The 17,125-nt window shown below is 30.8% G+C and overlaps 1 protein-coding gene across 6 annotated transcripts in view; it reads left to right on the forward strand.

The window, feature by feature from the left end:
- Positions 1 to 17,125, forward strand: part of Ih (hyperpolarization activated cyclic nucleotide gated potassium channel Ih) — a 734,518-nt gene that overhangs the window by 132,073 nt on the left and 585,320 nt on the right. The gene's annotated exons all lie outside the window — the stretch shown is intronic.

Raw genomic sequence — 17,125 nt, forward strand, 5'->3', positions numbered from 1 at the left:
CAACCATCTTCTAGGGCTATCGTAACAATCAGTCAGAGCTATGAACAAAACAACGATTACAACAACTATAATTAATAAAAAGAAATACAGAATAACATGCTTAAGAATATCACTGATAATATAGGTACGGAAGTAGTATTGGAGTAAATTTATAGTGTCATATTACAAAAATATTAAAACTTATTAGCAATGCAATAAAATTAAAATTAAGAATGAAAGAATAAAAAATAAGTAAATGAATAAAAATAAAGATGAAGAAACGAAAATAAACTAAATGAATATACTATATTATATATTATGTACAAGTTGAAAAATATTCAAAATGGAAGTAATGTAAAAAAAAAAAAGTTACGTATCATTAACTAAATATGTAAGAAGAATGACAAAATTAAAGAATTATATAAAAAATTATATATCATTGGTGTAGTCAGTAATACAAAGAACAATAATTAGACGTGGTGGGTGAGGAAGAAAGAATAAGGAAACAGGAGGGAAAAGATGGAAAGAAAAAGAATAAAAGAAAGTTAATATAAGAAACATGCCGCTTGGAGCCAGGCCCCGACACAGGGTAAACTAGCGAAAGTGAGAAAAACGTGAATTACAAAACACGTTAGGAAGGACCGTTGGCAAAAATGCTTGTATACAACGTAAGAACTGAAGTATAAAGTTTAGTATACCTTTATACGGGGTTGGGACCTGGCTTCAGGCGGTATGTTTCTTATATTAACTGTCTGTTATTCTTTTTCTTACCATCGTTTTCCTCTGTTTCTTTATTCTTTCTTCCTCACCCAACTTATTAAGTTATGTGCGCCACATATAATTAATGTTATCGTTGGTTTATTCTTTGTTGTATTAACTTTATGTGATCGAAAATTTCATCTCAATCTCCAAGCAGATAGTTTTCACGTTTTTGAAATCTTTTTTTATTTTATTTCATTTGTTTATTGAAATCTACAACTGTACAAAAAAAAAAATAAAAAATACAATATGGAAATTTGAGGAAGGTTTCGAACACTTGATAGTCTTGTGAAGGATCCACCCAGTAGTGGTACTTCAAATATTAATTTAAATTAGAAGGTCCCATGGCCATCTTCCTTTCAGACACAAGGGAGAATTATAAGGGAATGTTAAGGATGAGAGATTAAGAACGAGTGGGATAGGATGGGAAGAGAGTTTGAAATGAAAGGACGCATATTTATTTCTGGCCAAATCTGCAACCAAAGGGATGTTAAGGTCTTCAATCTCTTAAACTAGCCAAAATTTGCATTTCAAATTTGGTTACAGTTATCATCCTTTTTTTCATAATTTTTTTTTTGAGGTTAATAACTTCCAGTTGAATGAAATTTGTATTAAATTATCATAACATGGTACAACGTTTCGGGACCACTGTCCCATATTCATGTACTTTAAACCTCATAATTTCATATAGAAAATCATGTCACATATTACACCATTCAATGGCTGTGCTAAGGAGAAGTGAAGATGCACAAATAAGTTGTAGTAGAAAAGAGAGAACAGTGTAAAGTGTGACATGTTTTCCTATATGAAATTATGAGGTTTAATGTACATGAATATGGGACAGTGGTCCCGAAACGTTGTACCATGTTATGATAATTTAATACAAATTTCATTCAACTGGAAGTTATTTATTTATTTATTTTTTAAATAATACTTTTTATTTATTGATAGATATTACAATCTGCCACAGAGTTGTGGGCAATAGGTAATAGTGATGAATGATCTCATACATACTAACATATATCAAAACAAATAAATGAATAAAAAAAAACTAAAAAAACTAAATTAAAAAAAACATCTTAAAATATATACAAACAAAAGAATAAACAAAATGAACATAACAAACTATCTGTATGAAAAATAAATAAATAAAATAACATAATGATAAAATAATTAGTCTCTAGTCACACTTACACTCTAATATACAATATTTACACAATCGACCTGAGGATCCCTGAGCCCACTCTATCCCCGACGTGTGGAGGGGTAGAGCAGAGCTCAAAAGATCCCAGCGCATCCCTCTCGCCGCATCGGAAGTTATTAACTTCAAAATATTTTTTATCAATTGACTCACCAGACTTCCTATAGATAAAGTCCAAATTTTTTATTCTTTTTTCAAATTTTCGAAAAAAAGAATGCTTTAGTTTTCTAATACATTCATTCTTTTCTAGCACATCTTCCATCAAATACTAAACATTTTTTCGGTTTATGTCCGGGACCATTTCATTTTTTCTTGATACCCGTAAATTCGCCTGATACAGATTTTTTTTATGGCTTTATGAATTCCTTTATTTTTCATTAGTGTAGTTGGAAAAGCTGGATGGGATAATTTCTGTTACCGTTATAAGTATGATACAGTTTTCTTGCTCTCTGCTATTCACAAGCCATTTTGGGAGTGAAAAAATAGAAATGAGTTTTATAGAAACGAAGTAAAACATAAAATTTAATCTGCGAGACGACAATGCACGTAATAATTAACTGACAGGACATTGGAGACTTCCATGGAATACTTGTTTCTCCATCAGAAGTGATGATAATAAAACAATAAAAAATAAAAAAACTTCTTTTTTGTTGTATTTTCGTTTTCATGTATGTCTAGAATTAACTGATACTATTAATTATTGAAAGTGTATTACTACTTAATTGGTTAACTAATTAATAACACTTTTATTTTGCTAGTAATTGTTAATGTTTTGAATTATTTTATTACTTAATTGTAGAAGATTTTTCTTTTTATTTCATTTCGTTACTAAACTGAGTTTTTGTTAGCTTATTATTTTTCAACGGAATACTTATAGTTTTTTTAGCCTGAATAAAAACTCGGAATTAAACAGTACAGAAGTAAGAAAATAAACAACATTTTTTACCTTCATTTTACATATTAATTTTTTTTACATTCTTTTTTATCCTAACTTCTTGGATCGTATAATTCAACTCAACACCTTTCCGTTCCATTTTGATCTAATTTTTCATTATTTAAACATTATAGACTTGTTATTTAAATGATAAAACTCGTTCAATGACTATTTGAAATCTAAAATTCACAAAAATCATTTTCAAACATCTGTTGGAATTCATTATGAAAAAAAGAATCAAAAGACAGTATTGAGTTGTAGAAATGTTTTAATCCATTTATGTTCTTAAAAGCTGATCAGATTAGCATTGTTGGAATATCTGAGGGCGACCAGTTATGAGTACAACAAATAGAGAGTTTGTTTGCTGTAAAATGTAATTCATTATTTTAGTCACAAACCATTGTAATAAACTGAAAACGTTTTAAGGGAAATAAAAAATATCTATAATAATATAATAAAAATGTAAATTAGTGAAATCCATTGCTGGGAACACCACATCGGCTCCTCTTGTCCGTTATACTCGTTGAAACTGTCTTGTGCTTATTTTATCATCTTAGAGATTGCTTTATTGTTATTAATTTTGTTTTTCCTATTTAAAACTATTAAAATAACATGGTACGTACTAATTTGAATCGTACAACCAATGATTAGTGAATATTTTAAAATTCATTATTATTATTTGATTATATTAATTAATTAAAATCATTTAAGTTTGATATTGTTTATAAAAAAAAGGAGTAGTGTGTACCATGATTTGAGGAATGCAACGAATGAATGAATGCCTAAAGAACTGTGAAATGAGGTCTGAGCATAAAATTTATATCCCGAAACGTCAATAGAGCAGGGTATAAATATATAATAAAAAAAAAATAAAGAAATAATGAAGCCTGGGTATTACTTCAAAATCTATAAATGCCAAAGATAACTACTAAGAAAATTAAAGAAAAGTATCTAGGCAAAATCATTAGAAGAACGGAAAGGTCGGTTAGTCAGAAATTGCTGAGGGATCCGAAGATAGTAAAGATTTGAACAGTATTTGGAAACTTAATGGTCATTTCTTAAATACCAGTGATGCGGCGAGAGAGATGCACTGGGATCTCTTGAGCTCCGCTCTACCCCTCACACGTGGGGGATAGAGTGGACTCAGGGATCCTCAGGTCGATTGTGTAAATATTGTATATATTATTTTATCATTGTTATTTTATTTATTTATTTTTCATACAGATAGTTTGATTATGTTCATCTTGCCTATTCTTCTGTTTGTATATATTTTAAAGGACTTTTTATTATTATTACTTTTTTTATTTTATTTTTTTTTATTTTATTTTTATTTATTTCTTTTTTTTTTTATTTTAGTATGTATGAGATCATTCATCACTATTACCTATTGCCCACAACTGTGTGGCAGATTGTAATATGTATCAATAAATAAATCTATCAAAAAACAAAATTAAAAAAAAAAATCTTAAATGTTGAAGTTAAAATATTTTAAACCGCTAGATTATCTCAGGTTTATCTATCCCAGCAGTATATTTTCTCATGAACTTCTAGCACACAATGTTATGATCTATTCATATTTGAACCATATCGAAGTTGCTGGACTGAAACGAGTAGTTTTCAACGGAAACTAAAATGGAATAAAAGCTTATTGAATTCATAAATATAAGAACAATGATTATACATAATGCATGATTTGAATGTTTGTTATTTATTTTTAAATTAACCTGTGAAAAATAAATTTATAAACCCTTGAAAATTGATCAAAATATGATTTTGATTGTTACAATATGCATATAAAATAAAATCGAAGTCATATCAATTTTTGAACAAGGATAATAGTATAAAATAAATAAATAAATAAAGTTTCATATCAGCTTTAATAAAACATTTCTGACTAGTTCTCCTTGGTTACATAGTAGTGCTACAACAGCAATTTATACTCTTTTAATATTTAAATGTGAGTGGGATTAGTCATTAATAATAATTAAACTTTAAATAGTGATAGAACTAAGAACAGAGTGGACTTCGTAGCCGAGGCGTCCTCTTGGGTGTTGGTTCGATACCGGCCTGAGTGGATTGACTAATATTTAGTGGCGCCCCTCCCCGGAATGAAAATTCGATTCTCCCACTCTGGTAAAAATAGGTTGGCCACCTACTATAACATAACCCTCAGTATATAATATTAAATATGAGGTGGAAGAAAAATGGCAGGATGAGGCATCGGGAGAGTTTTTGAGAAGATTAGGAACGATTTAAAGGCCCAGGAAAAACGCCCAATCTCTTTTGTTTCGCACTCGAAAAAAAAAAATAAAAAAAATCATCTTCCCATAAAAGAATAGCCATGTGAGCATCTTTTAGAGGAGGCTACATTTAATACAAAAGTGTGACAAAAAAAAAATCATTTAGAATAATTATTATTTATCTTTTCAAAAGAGTATTTCTCTTATTGTAATATTTTTATAATAGAATCTTCAATCATAAACCATTAAAGGAGCCCGAATGGTCGTTTGAATAATTAAAATCATAATTTAATCTAATCGGGTTAATTAATCACGATTCACCAGCATTCAAAAGTTTAAAACAAACAAAAAATGTTTTTTATTTTCAATTTTTTTTTAATTTAACACTAGCCTTGATTGTATTTTTATCAATAGACCTTTCAAGTAGACGAAATATATTGATCATTGTTTATAATATAATAATAATTATAGTAAGAAGCGTGTTGGTAACACTGTCTATTAAATTTTGCCTTTATTTTTTAAAAAAATTATTACAGTTATAAATATATTATACAATTTATCTTTCCTAATGACATCAATTTCTTATTATTCAGTCCGTGTTCTCACTAGCTCAGTAATTCACTTACTGAACCGATTAAATCAGTTAGTGAGCGAAATTAGTCAATCTACGCGATCCAGTCAAACGAGTTCTTGGCATCTTCCGACACCTCTTCTCAAATTCTGTTTACTGGAATGAAGGCGATGGTAAGCTCCTCATATTTAAATGGTTAATAGCTGACATTCTAATATTAAAGAAAAACTACAATAAATAAAAGAACAAAATGTGGTTTTGAGACAACAATAGTCAGCATTTTGAGGATTTAAGAAAAAAATTGGTGTGGTGCGCGCCAAGGTCGTATCCAGGATTAAAACTAGAGGGAAGGAGGCAAGTCATAGTCAACCAGATTGTGACATTTTAGCACGGAAGAGAATGAAACCAAAATTTTAAGAACATTATATAATATTGTTCCAGTAGTTTATTATTTATTACAATTAGTATTAGCTTGAAAAAAATATTTTTTTAAAATAATAATTTTTTCACTCCTGGGTGGGGGGGCTACCCCCTCCTACCCCCTCTGGTTATGCCTATAGTGTGAGGATCACACAACTTTCACTCACCACCCTACTTTGAGTAGAAATTAATTTCTGCTCAATTAGAGCTACTGGATATGTTGTGATCGCAATATACTTGTTAACCAGTATACATGTTCACTCCCTAGCTTAGTTTTTTTTTCAAGGGTCATTTAGGTGTATTGTTAATTTTCTAACCCTCTCCAGTTCTTCTTCAGCGCACTGCAATGAGGTGCTTGGTTTACACATTTTGAAGATAAATCTTTTTTAATCTAAAATTTTCCTGATTGCGTAAATCACCAAAAACTTGTTTGCTGCCTATTCCCCCGTAAAGAGGGCGAAAAATGGAAACGAAAAAACATATAGAACTAAATTTGGCCTAACTAAATTTCTTCAAAACATTTTAAATTGGTTTAACTCCCAAAATGTATTTTATTGTGAGGACGACTCTTCAGGGTAGCCATTATAAGCTATTTCTCAATTCTCTCGCTTTTACCGAAATTTCGAGAAATAAAATGTTTAATTTGTTTTTTATCTGGAAGGAGTAAATAACCAAAAATGCTTATCTGATGAGATTACATCTTGAGCAGTAAAATAATTCTATTTTTTTTTAACTATGAATTTGTTTTATTGGTTCCAACTCACTTATTATTTATTATTATCATATTTATAAATATACATTTTTAATTGTACAGAGTACAGCCGTAAAAATGACAGAAAACTGTAAAACATTTTTTTTCTAGATGATAAATGACTTTTTCACATCCCCTGATCAAACTTTCTGTTGCTTAGCGAAGTATTTTAAAAACTCCTTCTATCGCTATTCCTGATTGCGTAAATCCCCAAAAACTTGTTTGCTGCCTATTCCCCTGTAAAGAGGGCGAGAATGAAAAAAAAAAACATATAAAACTATATCGTTATAAAATCTAATTTTCTTTAAAAATCCGCCATAATAGACATGATGTAACCTCAATTCAGGAACGACTTTGATTATAATGACCAAATTATGAGGGAAATTACATTCTGAAACGATTCTGTATTTAGGATTTATATATTTTCCGTACCGTTTGAATGCAAATGGTCAAGTGCAGTAACAAGTTCTTGGAGATTCACACTCTAAAGATGCTTCGGACCAAAAAAGTATCAAACATATATTCAACCTGAACTCTAATAATCAGAATCCAAAAAAAAAATCCCGATTGGAAATTCAAAGTTTGGGTTTGGTATTTGGTGAGGGAACAAGTCCTGCAAGGGGGCCAGGTGGTCCTTTTTGCCAACCCCAGGTGGCCACCTGAGTTGCCGTCGCGTACTAACGAAGGTGGGAGTGTCAAGATTCATTTTTCGGGACCACCGAAAAATAAATGTTAATTACACCAGGTGGGAATCGAACCCACAACGTTCCGCTAGACTATACAAGGAAGGATAGACTATACACCGCTGTTATTACCCGGAGAAAATCAAATAAAAATTTCTGGTTATATGTTAGTTGCGTAATGGTTCAGTTGTTATATGTTAGATACCAATTTTTCAAAAATATTTGGTTTGCAACGGCATATTATACATATATATTACCAGTCTTGTTTTCGAAAATTTGTTTTCGAACTGGGAAAATGTTTTTCATTTTTTCTTCTTTAGTAAATTATCAAATCCTTTCATAGTTTACATAAATATATTTTTATTACTGTCTACAATGAGAGATAGGTGATTATTTCACGTAATTTGTAATTTCGTATTTAAGCCCTGTCAAAATGTATCAGTGAGTAGGTATAAATATTATGGATATTAAATCATTTAGTTTGGACATTTCTTTTTTTTCTAGCAGTTGCTCAAGGTGACTCTGGCCTGTTCAACTATCAAAGTATTGATTAAAATTACGTCATACGTGGCATGGTTGTTGAATAGTTTACTCATATCTTGAAACTTCCCAGAAGTCCTAGAGTTTTGACCTCTGTGTTGACCGACCATATGACATTTGAGTCATTTAAAAAAATAAACATTAGAATTAGCAATCGAAATTTAAAATTTAGTATGCTAGAGATGATTCATAAAATATCTCTTTAGATTAATATTCATTCACTACAAAAAATTAGTATACACTACGATAATCAGACCAATTTGGACATATGGAATTGAGCTCTGGGGCTCCACCAAACCATCAAATTCCTCCTGCATCCAATCCTTACAGTCCAAAATCCTACGTAAAATCCTTCATGCTCCTTATTACGTTACAAATAAACTCATTCACAAAGACCTTAACATCCCATTCGTTGCAGAATTGGCCCAAAACAAATATGCGTCTTTTCATTCCAAGCTCCTTAACTATCCTAACCCATTAATTCTCAATCTTTCACCCTTAACACTCCCTGATAATCTTCCGAGGGGTCTGATTATATTTACTATATATTTGCTATTTTAATTTGCATTTTGTTATATTTTGAGAAAGTGCCATTCGTTTGCACCATCCCTGGCAAACGCTTGGAGGCACCTACTTTTGGAACTGCTGATATAATCTTAAGGCATATTTTTATCTCTAAATTCAATTTCATTTTGTTGTACTTAAAGTTACCGATTTTTTAAATTCTTTTATGTACATCTGAAAAAATAAATGTAATAAATTAATGGTAATAATTAATGATTTCCTGGGAAAATTAAAATTAGAGGCGTGTGCTAGTAAATTAAAGACTGTTTTAAATATACTCCCTTCGGAAAACCTCTTGTTCCATGTTCTTTATCTTTTCAAAAATCTTGTGAGTCGGAGAGCCTTGTTCTCTGGAGTTGGAGGGACTCCTTAGGTTCGATCGATCGTTTCCTCCTTCAGAGTAAAATGGGGGCATAAGGAGAATGGAAAATGGAAATTGCGTCATTCGTTGTAATTGAATGAGGAACACTCAGCAAAATCGTTTAGCTTGAATCGGTACTTGAGGACTTTGTGCTAGGAATTACTTCCATTTTATTCATTCATGGTATATATTATAATTAATTTTGTAATATATTACAATATTATTTTATGTTGAGGCAATCATTTATTTTGTATTGTGGTTTTATTCATATGGACGATAATTCCTAATAATAATCACTGTTAATGTTTGATTTAGTCATTCCATCTAGATTTTCTAACTTTCATCAGAACTTTGTTCACCATTCTAATCTCTTAGCCGAATCCCCAACTATTCCTTTAATCCTCATTAAAGTTTGAAATGGCACCTAGTGGTTCAATGGAATGAATTTTTTTTAAAAATTGTGATAATATATCACAGCCCTCGAAAAATGGTGTCGTAATTGGAGGATTAAAATGAATTCCATCAAATCACATTTACCATTCGTCGTACACCAACCGACTGCCCTAATGTTGCTCTTACCCCTGTCGAACAGACCCACTACCTTGGACTACATATGGACGAACGACTAACCTGGAATCCTCACACAAGACTAAAAAGACAGGAAACTCCACGTTGATTTCAACTATTACAGCACTTACTGGACAAACGGTCTAAACTTCCTATTAACTACAAAAGACTGATCTTCATGACTGTAATAAGGCCAATCTGTACATACGGAGTTGAGGTTTGGGGCTCCACTAAACCTTCGAATTCCTCTCGTATCCAATCCTTAAAAACCACAATGCTCCTTACTTTGTCACAAATAAAATCATAGATGAAGGCCTTAATGTTTCTAATGTAACCAATCTAACCGTAACTAGATATCATTCCTTCCATTATAGACTTCATATCCACCCTAACCCACTAGTATTTCTTCCTCTTTCATTCCTGATAATCCTCCGAGGCGCCTAAAAGGAAAATGGCCACGAGAATAAAATAATTTGAAGTCAGATCTTCTCATTCTCTATTATTTGAAGTCGACTAATTTTCAGGATGCATTTAATTTTATTTTTATTTTTTTTATTTTGATTTCGTGCAAAAGCTTTCCTATGCTATTGAGTGTGTTAAATTCAATGGAATACATTTTTTTTTTTTAATTTTGATATTTTCAGATATGAAAATCTAAAACTTAATTTTTCCATCATTAAAATATTTTTTTCTTATAAATACAATGTTATTATGATTTATAGCAGTTAATTTGATTATTGTTCTTCTATTAGTTACACCTTCATACATCTCAATACCTCAATGAAACATACACAAAAGTTGCTCCACTTTTATGGAAAAATGGTTTCATCACAAAGATCATTAAAGTTCAGTTTTTCTGGCCTATCAAAAATGTGAGAAAACGAATTTTTCCAGTATTAAATTGGAAGTGTCCCAAAAAAATAAGACAAGAATATTTCAAGAAACAAACCTACTTTTGAAAAACTACAATTTGTACACTAACTATTTTTGATAGGTAAAAACAAAATAACAACAACCTGTAAAAACTAACTTTTTCCCAATGCTGAACTGACGTCTGTAAAATTAAATTTACGGCTCACAAATGTTGTTTGATGGGAGAACCAACCTCGGTGAATTCGTTTATGGATATTTGAGTGTAAGAAACCACACTCATCAACATGATTAGGCACGTTTCATTTTGGAGGGTTTCTTCTCACTCTTTACCGAGGACATTTGTGAATACACTACTGGAGTTCTGGGAATGACTAACTCCTCCACTCATGTCTCGAGGGTATTAGTATAAGAGCCAGAAAGAAAAAAAGTTATCTCACTGATGAGTCTGGCAAGTATAGGTAGGGGGAATAAAAAATGGCGGCTGTTTCAAACACTTAAAAAATATTAATTTTTCATTCGGAGCTCTATATCTTAAAAACTACCAACAACACTAGAAAATCTAAAAGAACATTACTTAAAGAAGATTAAAAGTAATTTCCTGAAATATGAGCCATAATATAGCCCGATTACGTCCAATAGTTCTCGAGATATAGCCTTTTAAAAAGCAACATTTCATAAAAATGTACTGAAATATCAGTTGTTAGTGAATCTATTTTGAGAAATCTATATCTCAATATCCAAACCATTCGACGTACAGATGTCTATTAGCACTCAAATTAAAGCTAGTTTAATGTACTATAAAGTAGTTTATGATCTTTACCTTCGTAGAAATTGTAGTTTTCATGATATTTGCTAAAATAAATTTATTTATAGTTGTTCGAACAATAAGTTTGATTTTTGAGAAACTTTATTTCAGAAACCATTGGACGTACAGATGTCTGCCAGCACATAATTAAAGCTAGTTAAATTTGCTATAAGTTAGTTAATAATGTTTATCTTTGTAGAAGTAGTAGTTTTTATGATATTTGACAAAATAAACTCACAAAATGTTAATTTCTAGTTGTTCGTATAAAATGTTGGACTTTTGAAAAAAATATATCTCTAGATCCATAAGACGCACATATGTCTGTTAACGCTCAAAATATTGGAAATTTAATTTACTATAAAGTACTTAATGACACTTATCTTCGTAGGTGTAGTAGTTTTTATGATATTCACAAATGAATATAAATTTAGCAAATGAAAATTTGTCCGAACAACTATAAATCAATGTATTTTAGCAAATATTATGAAAACTACTACTTTTATGAAAATAAATGTTATAAACTACTATATAGCTCATTAAACAAGCTTTAATTTGAGTGCTAATAGACATCTGTACGTCAAATAGTTTTTGAGATATAGATTTTTTCAAAATAAATTCACAAACTACTGATCTTTCTGTACGTTCCATGCAACATTTTTAAAAAGCTTTATCTTGAGAAATATTCAACGTAAATATCTCTATTAGGGCTCATATTTTAGAAAATTTACTCTACTTTAAATGATGTTCTCTTAAGTTTTCTTGTGTTGTTGCTACTTTTTAAGATATAGAGCTCCGAATGAAATTTTTTTTTTTTTATCGTTTAGACACAGCCGATATTCTTCATTGTTCCTACCTATACTTGGCAGACTCATCAATTTTCACTATTAATTTTACATAGTTTTCATTAAAGTAATAAAAAATTGGGGTGAGATGACTGCCTTTTTTTCTCTTGGGCTCTTGTGCTATATGTGGCTTTGCTTTCTCACCCAGTTTCCAGTGGCTTTTACTACCAGTGATCTGGGTGAGAGAGAAGCGCTGGGATTTCTTAGAGTCTCTTCCGCATGAGGGCGACAAAGCAATATTTATACTGTCCCTGTAGGTTGAGTATAAATATTGTATATAGCCATGAATAGGATAAGGTGGATTTTACTTGTATTTTCGTAACTTTGTGTTAAACTAAAAAAAAAAAAATGTTTGATTTTATTTCAAGACATCATTTCCAACGAGCTCTTTTCTTCAATTAAGTTGACGTTGTCAGGGAGAAGTAGAAGATTCATGGACTAATCACATATGATAACGCGACAGAATAATATTAGTAATATCCAAGAATTATTACAGAGCTCATCATCAGTGGAAGACACGTTTCTGAGTTATGTAGTGCCAATCTGTTCGGATTACCGTAACGGTAGCTTGGGATTGGTATGACACCGTGTCGAAGGCATATTGAGCACCGAAGACAGCTTTAATGGCCTCCGCAATTGACTTACGTGAAGCTGTATTGGATCTAAATCAATTCTCCCCTACCCTCAATGCTTGATGTGGCCAATTGATGACTATTCACTCAATTGAATTAAGGAAGGAAATATTCCATGATCCAGTTGGTTCAAGGAGGAAAATTCAAAGATGAACTGTGTGGAAATCATGTCTCTTTCCTTGTACAGATAATTACACGTACGTTTACTAAATTGGACCGACTCATATTGGTGACATCCAGAGGAAAGTAGAGCTTAGTTACAACCAATTTAAGGGCCAATTATGGGAATAACATCCAAACCTGGAATAGTATTTCTTGTCAGTCACTCAAGTGTTTGTTCTACAACGTCAACATTTGCTTTACTTTTAATTCTGTGAGCATAGTCTTACTTGCATTTTTTATTTAATCAGCATTGACTTGTATTAAAATGCTACAGCTCCACAATATTTTATTTTATTTTTTTTTTTTTATGACCCGTTGCCTGGACATTTTTGACTTACGGTGGGAGTGGTATTTACAGAGTACCACCCTATTCTAACCATGGTGAGGAGTCAAGTTTACATCTAGTGGAACCGCCACAGAAATAAAAGTCAATCCCCGTGAACCAGCAGAGGTTTCTAAGACCTACGCCTCAACTCCCTCAGCTACAGACAGTCCAAAGCTCATGAAACCCATCCCTTCCGGTTACATTCTAATATTTATGGTACTATGTTTTAGGAATGAATTATAAATCCTACATTCTTCTAAATTGTTTTTCCAAATAATTTTTAATTATGATCGACGTTTGGGTCAATCATGCTTGTTATATTTTATAAGAAGATATCTGTATGTTCAACAATTCTAGTATTTTACTTGACAATTGGAAGATGTAGAGAAAGGTGCGCGCCCCTCTGAATAAAAAATATGAATTTTTGTAATTATAATTATTTGTTTTATAATGGAATAAGTAGTTATTTTATATTTTTAACTGACCACAGACAATTTTCTTAGCAGTTTTTTACTTCAGAGACATAACAATCGGCGTAAAACAGTAAGATTTCTTTTTTTTTAATCTCAGCCCGTAAAATGTTGATATTAGGGAGTTAAATCAAACATAGAATCATACTAGCAGTTTTTTTGCGCCCCCTACTGAAGACAATTTTTTTATTCTCTCCTATATTTATATAATTCTTTATTTTTATTGTGACGGAGATTTAGAATTTTTACTAATTGATTGGAGCACATGCAACCATATGCACTTTCTGGAGCAGACTATCAAGTTTATATAGTATCTAGAGATAAAAATACTAAAAGTACGTATGACCATTTCCTTAAAAAACCGTGACTCAATTGAAAATTTTATACTCTATACTTAAACATAAAAATAGTAAAATATAATGGAGCTAGTGATCAATTGTATACATTCATGGGTTAGAAAAAAAATTATAAGTTGATGTCCGGCAAGGTTTCAATAATTGCTCAATATAAATAAACAATATTTTTAACTCAATACACTGACTAGCAAAGCTCTTAAACTGATGAATACCCACTGGATTTCGTAAAACATAATCTTTATTACTTAAACTTATACACTCATAATTGATAATTTTTATTTAGAAAGTATACTATATATTTTTTTGTATTGCTATGTGTTATTCTGCCTCAAATATAATTTACTCTGTATGTGATGTATTGAGTTTTGAGCTGATTTGAGCATTGATAGAACACAAAACATTTTAATTTATGTTTTTCTCAATATCCTCTTAAATTAAATATTAAATTTGAGACCAAATAAGTTTTTTCTCTATCCCCACTTCCAAATCCCAGTAGAAACTGAATGGAAGTTGTTGATGCATGCTAGAAACTGGGTTTGGTAATATCCGTTGCGAATCATTATAAACATAATAAAATAAATATCAATTATATGACACACCAAAACTATTTTTTATGGTTTATTTATTGCTATTTACAACTGTATTTACATAATAATAATAATAATAATAATATTCTTTATTTATTCTGGGATTGATCCCTTAGAATAATATTCAGGCGTCAAATTGGGCTTTGGCGCCTCTAAGTAAAATACAAAAAAAAATTAAATTAAAATATAATAAAATAATGAATTTAAAAAGATAAAAATGAACAATAATAATTAACAGAATATATAAAATAAGAATAGAACAAATAAAATAAAACCATATGTCATATCATAAAACATAAGATGACTAACACTTCTGGTAATAAATAAGAATAAAATTAAACTAAATATAATAAATGAAAGATACAATTTTTGCTAATATACATATTTTAAAAGTATGAACGAAATTCTGAAACATAAAATACAGAAAACATCACACACCTTATTTGAAAATTTCAATTGTTATTCTTCCGGAATTGGGTGGACAGAAGGTCGTCGAAGATACGTCATTTGAAGATTGGAAGGGAATTAGAAGTACGAATAAAGGAGGGAATAGAATTGTTTGATGTGCAGTTACATATAAGTCTGAAGGCCGTGAGCGGGTATTGCGGGAATGCACTACAATGCATCTAGTAAATTTGACGTAAGATCAAAATGGAATGATGCAGGCAAGTAGAGAAACCCATGGGTAGCACTGTGATAAAATATAAAAATTACTTTAAAAAACGATAGGTTGCGATAAGAAAGCGTCAGTATGATTAATCAGTTATTATTTTCAGAAGTGAAATATATATTCTGGTGCGGTGCGTGCATCACACAAATTTCACTTAATATGAAAATTCGTACTTTAGAGTTTAAGATGAGACTGACAGATATCAAATTTGTTCCTGCCGAGAATACAACAGTAGAACAAAAATTTACGAATCCATGAATGCGTATGATGTCATGTATGTGTACATATGAATGCGATCGGAAGAGATCGAGCAGTCTCGGTAGTTTCCACTACGAACTTGTGGAACACTAGTCTCCATTCTTCTTTTTTTCTCCTTAAATACTTCCCAAATTCTTTAATATTTTGCATTTATCCGTTTTTTATTATTTCTAAGAATAAGAAATGTTTATTTGTTTCAAATCAGCAAAATTAAAGATAGTTTAGAGGAAGATTTTTTTTAAATTCGTCATTTAAGCCCTGTTAGACTATTTCAATGTGGATAAAACCCACTTGATATTGAAGATTTCTTAATTATTGATTGAGTTAAGGAGATTAATAAAAATCATCAGATCCACTTTTGAGAAAATCCTAAAACATGTGTAAAATCGGTTTTCTAAAGTGTCATTGTCGATTTTATTGTAATTTAGGTTTCATACGACTTTACTGTCTGGAGCTAGGCTGTTCAGAAGCATACAAACCGTTTTGCGAGACTTGTTTATTTTTACTCAAACCACCCATTTCGTTGAAAACTGGAATTTGAAATTTTATACGATTAAAATACTTCTTATTATGTATTCCATGTATCGGTATGTGGAAGTAACAGATACTCAAAATAATTAGCAACCAAGAACTGGTGTATTGAAATTTAGTAGGTGAAAATGGAAGGTTAGTGCTCACGTGAAATGTTTGGAACCTTGTAGCAGTGTTATTACAATATAATGGGTAGATAAAATCGTGTCCATTTCATCTTGTTTTATGAATAGAATTTTAATGATGTTATAAATATAGAATGCTAGTATAGTAGGCACGTGGGATACCAAAAACCATATCAACAGAGATGCGAAAGAGCTGCATGCAGAAAACTGCAAAGCAGTAGCCTAAACCAGCCAAAAAAAAAATCAAATTAATATAAATATAACCAATTAATATTACTGGAATGGCTTCATAAAAAGTTTAACAGTTGTAACTCTCTTAACCGATTCGTAGATTTTGTTAGATTCATCAAAACTGTATTTTATAAGAATTTCTTTCATGGTCTACAGTAAGAAATGTCAACAGTCTAACAAAATAGTTTTTTGTCACAGGAAGTACTATCATAAATATTTCTTTTCTCAATTTATGTCTATAAATTCCTCGGCTGCTGGACATTCTTTGCGTTGACAGCTCTCTGCAATGTTACTTGCAGGTACCTGGCTGTCGTCCTGAAGCGGCAAATTGCGTCTTTGTAAGTCTGGCACTGGCACTTCCGTAATTAACTTATCCAAGATTATATGTCGTTTGCAGTTGCACATTTCTTGCTAATGTTTTCAAGTTTCTGATTAAGCTATTTATAATTAATTCTAGAGCAAGCTATCCCAACTATGATTGAAAATTGTAGGAGGTTAAAAGTATACTCAAGAGTTGTTCGATGGCTTTCAATTATTTTGTTAAAAATAATGTCCAGTATTACTGCTTTAGAATATGTAAATAGCACCATCTATTGGTCTGCTTCAAAAACCGAGTTCCAAATGATACCTGTTAACGCCATATATATATATATATGAATATTAATTAAAATGTAAATCTTTTTTTTTT

The sequence above is a fragment of the Halyomorpha halys genome, unplaced genomic scaffold (genome assembly GCF_000696795.3).
Source record: "Halyomorpha halys isolate HHAL.00 unplaced genomic scaffold, Hhal_1.1 Scaffold124.1, whole genome shotgun sequence".
Classification (NCBI taxonomy): Eukaryota; Metazoa; Arthropoda; class Insecta; order Hemiptera; family Pentatomidae; genus Halyomorpha; species Halyomorpha halys.